Below are 6,052 nucleotides of genomic sequence, written 5' to 3'. Positions count from 1 at the left end.
ATGGAATTTTTTTATTATATAAAAAAAAAATTTGTCTGTAATAAAGATTAAATCTGTTTGTAAATCTGTATGTATTAATCAATTTTCTAGTTGTGTTCTTTTGTTTCGAAAGCAGGATATCATGCTTTGTTTGAAGTTTTTTGTGAAAATGACTATCTTGTTGGGACACCTAATGAACTCAAGTCTGCTCTTTCAGAATCTTTCTCGGCTTGAAAATTGACTGTTATCAATGTTATTGTTAATCTTATATACTAGTTCAGAGTGTGGGAGGCTGCAACACAAGAACTGATTTCTATATTATTTGTATTGCACTGAAAACTACGTTTTCTATAGTTTTCGTTTTTAGATTTCAAATTTCAATAATACAAATTACATAATCTTGTGATTTTCTATGGTGTACCATGATATGATAAAGACACAAACTATATTCCATAAATTCACACAAATATAAAATGTTACATAATCATGATGAATACTTGAATAATGGAAACTGAATTTTACATATACTGATTACTACTATTTCTGTTTCATTTTATCCCTTCTTTTTTGTTGTATGTTCTTAAGATAAGATATTTTGAAAGTAAAAAAAAAAAGGTATTTTTGGTACAATTTGTATATAAATAAGCAAAAGAATGATAGTGACAAAATAAAAAGGACTATAGAAATATCTTTCATGTCGTAAAATCATTAAATAGGGATTATAGGAGTATCTTTCATTGAATATTTATAGTTTCACCAAATTTTCAATTAAGTCCTATTTTTTTTTCTTTTCAATTGGGTCTCTAAGGGTATATAATATTTTACAATTCACTAACATTTTTTTAACGTTCAACGTTAATAGGGATTTAATTGGAAAAAAAAATTAACGTATAGGGACCCAATTAAAAAGAAAAAAAGTATAAAGACCTAATTAAAAATTCGATAAAACTATAGAGACATGCATAGTAATTAAACCTAAAAAAAATTACAAATTGATCTTTAATAATATTTGTAGTATTAGATAGATAGATCATTCTATTAAAAAAGAACATTAATAGATTATCTAATATTTTCTTTTCTAAATAATGTTGGTAATAATATTAGGTTTTATTAAAAATGTAAGATAATTAGTTTTTTAAGATGTTTTTTAAACAATTGAAATTAATATTTAAACTTTGTTTCAATAATTGACCATTTGTACCCATGATAGTTCAGAACGCTGACAAATGTACCCATCGTAGAAGAAAACTGACTTTGTAACCATGAGAGATGGGCTCCGTGTGACAAAAATAGTCTGGCTTGGGTTGGCACCTACTTCGGGTATGTATAGTCCTACATGGCAATCCAAACCTCCCAAAGCCCAATCCACGTGGAATTTAACATTAAACAATTTAACATTGAAGAGAAATTCACGGGACTTTGCTGATGCCCTAGCAAAGAACGTCCTTTTGTTTCCAAGCCGGAGAAGACGCCAGGAACACTCCCAAACCATCACCCTGGAGCTACGGCTTTCAACGTTGTCATTCTGAAGTCGGAAAAGGCATTGGGAGCAGTACAGAGCCATCAAAACGAGAACCTGGTAAAGGAACTTGCAAGGAATAGGCAGCAGAGGTCGAACCCCTGGGATTTCGTTGCTGACGGTGTAGAGGTCACCCCCTTTGGTCGGCAAAGAGCTGAGGTATGTCATTGCCAGTGTTAATTTATTTCAAATGTCACTGAGACTAGTTGGACAGATTACATTACCATATGAAATCATGGCTGAGAATTGCTAAATTAGTTGATTAATTGATTTAGGGTTTGTGTTAGGTGCTCAAGTAGTTGATTTATGGTTTATGTTAGGTGTAGTAACATGCATTGTTATCTTAGAATGTGTTGGTTTATTTCAGTTTCAGGAATGACCACCATCCATATAACACTGTGTATTAATCATAGAGACGGTTTGAGAGAGGGCCGTGTGGGAAGCTTAGTTACGTTGGTGGTGAAGTCACAGAGATAGAGAGGGTCAATGTTGATACCTTGAATGGTTTTTTCGTATCTGATTTGGTGAAGGACATAGGATATACATCTGTTTCTAATTTTTCTGGCTGGAACCTGGGAAAGGGTTTGATGATGGGTTGAGGGACATCAAGGTTGACATGGATATAGTTAGGATGTATGAGGCAGCTGTGAAGAACAGTAACAGAATAAATGTATATACAGAGCATCCGGTGGATAAGCCCGTGTTAGTTGAGGAGAACAACATGACTCCATCAAAGATGAGAGTAAAGCGTTGTGCTAAAAGGGTTCCAACTCCGAAAAAGAGTCCAAAAAGAAGGTTGATAGTAGTGGAAGATGAGGATGATGCTGAAATTGTAAGTAATCTGCAAGTTGGGATGGATGACCGAAAAAGGAGTGAGGCCCAGAGCAGGGAAGGGGCCTATGAAGCACATACACAGGCTGGTTTGGAGGCTCAAAAAGAGGACAATATCACTATGGCCCAGGAGACAGCAGACCCACAACTTTCAGGATCTGTTGAGGCAGGACAGGTTTCTCAGCCTCCCCCAACACCTGGCATACCAGATAAACCACCATCAAGTCAGTCCCAACCTTCCCAGCCACCTATTGAACAAGATCAGCAACCAACACACACTGCTTGTTCAGACTCAGTCCCTTCTTCTGAACCCAATGTCTCTGCACCTCTTGAACCAGAACAACTAACCCAATACACCCCTCATCCATATGGGAATCCACTCTCACAATCAATCCCTCAGACAGTCTCACCCTCTGACACCAATAGGACTTCCCAGAATGATCATAGTAATCCTTCAGAGGAGGTTTAGGGAAGGCCAAAGGTGAATAAGAGGAGACAACTAAGAGGTCCCCCTTACAGGCCAGTCTTTCATTCCAAACCCCGATCCAGACAAGCCTCCAACCTTCTACGTCCCCATTGATGATGATGATTTCTCTGATGAAAATCCTAGTCATCATTGCTATGAATCAGAGGAATTGCATAGCATAGCAAGTGACGACGATACTGAACAAACTCTAGTTTTTCCTCAGAGCAATGCTGATGCTCCAGTTAACCAGGTTCAGTTGGAGGATGTGGGAGATTTTCAAGCTAATGGGTTTAACTTCATGTCAGATATGCAGAAGGTTAGAGAGAAAAAAGCGAGAGAGCAACAAATGGATGCCTCTGTCTACTGGAGATGACGCAGGGAATGTGTATGAGGTGCATTGTTTGCCAACGAAGGTAAGTGTGGATCTTGGCAAAGGTACATGAAGCTGTCGACTATGGCAAATCACAGGTTTACCATGTAGACATGCCTGTGCTGCTTTGGCTTACCAGAATAGAAGGCCAGAAGAATATGCCCACAACTGGCTCACCATGGGTGCATACAACGCAGCCTATCAGATTTCTATGCGTCCAGTTCCAAGCCAGGAGTACTGGGAGCACGATGTTGATACCCTCCCCATTCTGCCACCACGGTATAGAAAACCAATTGGTCGACCTACACTCAAGAGAGACAAGAGAAATGATGGCCCTAAGGAGAAGAGTGACCCTCATAGAACAATGAGGAGGATTGGGACTATTATCTGCAAGTATTGCCTCCAGGTATGGCAAACCAATTATAGTTGAGATTCTGTCCTGTTCTATAGTTATTGATAAATGTGATTTTTAGTTTAAATTATGACTAATACGTTTATCATTAGGCTGGTCACAATAAGAGAAGTTGTAAAAAGTGGAAGGAAGCTGCAGGTGAAGGGAGTTCTGCCCCACAAGCACCAACAGATGATGAGAATGAGGATTTACTGGCTGAAATGTACTATGAGGAGACATTAGAATCTGCACAGGCTGAACAGAAGGCCACTGAAGAAGGAAACGAATCTGCAAGAACCAACACTCAACAAGTAAGTGCATTGTTTTAATCATTTAACTAAGCTGCCTAGCAAACCTTGTGTGATAATAACTGAGTTGGTCTATGGTTTGCAGCAGCCTCACCCAATGCCTCCCCCACCAACTGCACAGCCACAGCCACAGCCAACCAATGCAACAATCAGAAAATAGGTTAAAAGGAGAAGTGTTAAACGCCCGCCTCCGACCGAACAAAGACAGCAGCCAAGTACACCAGCTGCCAACCAGCCAGCAACAACTTCCTCCACACACAACTCTCAAACTACACCACATCTACTGCAAGGTGCTAGTGCAGGAACAAGCACCCAGTTCATGCAGTTCATGCCCACACCTGGAGTTGTCACTCCAAATGCTACAGGTCCAGGCACATCTGATAGAGGGATAGGTCAAGGTAGAGGTCGAGGCAGGATACGGGGATCAAGTGGAGGAAAAAATGGTTTATCAAGCGGGAGCAGTAACTCGACCCTAATATCATAGACTAATACTGCAAAATTTGGAATCTGGCTTTTTGTTGTTTTTAGGTTACACTTGTGAGATACAGAACTCTTGTGTTTTCTGATGCATTTTCATCCTATTGCTTAGATATGACTTAGTAAGGCTTTTTTTGAGGGTGTAAACTCAGTGGCCAGTACTTGGCTTTTTTGTCTAATATCAGAATGTTTGGAACCTCCAGCATCCATATATATATAATGAACAATTTACTTGTTAAGGCAATTATATACTTGCCTTCTTTTGCCTCTTTTTGATATCACTATTGTTATTGTTACAACACTTTCTTCATCCAATTTGTTCCTTACTCATATATTGAAAAGCAAAATTATCAGGTTGCTAATTTCCAGCTTACTGTTTGATCCTTAATGTTATCAGAATCATTTTAGATTGTAGCAACAAGTTCAAACATTGTGTATCCATATCAATGTATCACATGAAAAGCAAACCAGTATAGATTAGGAACAATCTATATTATACCAATATCATTCAAAAATTTTAACTATGACAGAACAAAGACCTCTCTTTTTACAAGCCTTATGATTTCATAACCAAATACAACTCACAAAACAGACAAAATGCTACCCCCAGTGCAACAGTAATAATCATCACTCTAATTCCCCTAATTTCACCCCTAATTTCAACCCTAAATTTGTCTATCTTCTTAGCCATAATTGAGGATGCTTGCAGATTTTTTCCCCTGCATTCAGAGTCAATCCATCATCAGGCGTTGCATAACAATGCTTGAACTTCCTCTTGGCTAAACATCTTGCCACGCCCTCCCATCTTTGTTTGAGTTCATCCACCCAAACAAAGTATCTGCAATCTCTTGTCTGAGAGAAAAAAAACCCCAAATTTGTCAACTAAAACTCAGAAATCATTGTCTAAACCTCAACAACAACAGCAGTTGTCCCTTACCGCCCATAGAGGACATCTGATGAACCATCTGTTAGGGTTCGTAATCGTTCCAGACTCCATCAACACAACATCTCTCCCACAGAAACATTTGCCGTCGAGCTTCTTCTCCTTCATCTTCTTCGAACTGGAAGAACTGCTGCGAGTTCCAAAATTTCCATCTGAGTTAAATCTGCGTGATGACATCGCTGGGATTCTGAGATCACTCTGGGTTATGGTTCAAATTGCAACAAAATTTTAGATTTGGGGTTATGGTTCGAATTGGGGAAGAGAACTTGCTAGGGTTTTCATTTCAACCATTATCTACATATACAACGTTCAGATCCACGTGGATTGGGCTTTGGGAGGTTCGGATTGCCATGTAGGACTATACATATCCGAAGCAGGTGCCAACCCAAGCCAGGCTATTTTTGTCACACGAGCCCATCTCTCATGGTTACAAAGTCAATTTCCTTCTACGATGGGTATATTTGTCAGCGTTCTGAACTATCATGGGTACAAATGGTCAATTATTCTTTTTTTAAAAGGAAGAAGCTAACAAAGTATATCATCCTTAACAATATAAGGCAAAAGCTAAGGCAAATGGTTAGTGACCGCTAAAGTACACAAGTCTCTAAGGGCTGCGTTTGTTTCTGAGAGCAGGACAAGATATTGATGGACAAAGATACAAAATTTTGTATTTTGTATTTTGTTTGGTGATAAATTAAAATAAATTATGAAAATCCAATTTATTCTCATTTTTTTTCATTCAAAGAATTTGAGATCGATGAAAAATAT

This window comes from Arachis ipaensis, chromosome B04 (assembly GCF_000816755.2).
Source record: "Arachis ipaensis cultivar K30076 chromosome B04, Araip1.1, whole genome shotgun sequence".
Taxonomy (NCBI): Eukaryota; Viridiplantae; Streptophyta; class Magnoliopsida; order Fabales; family Fabaceae; genus Arachis; species Arachis ipaensis.
Note: the sequence above shows the minus strand (reverse complement) of the source record.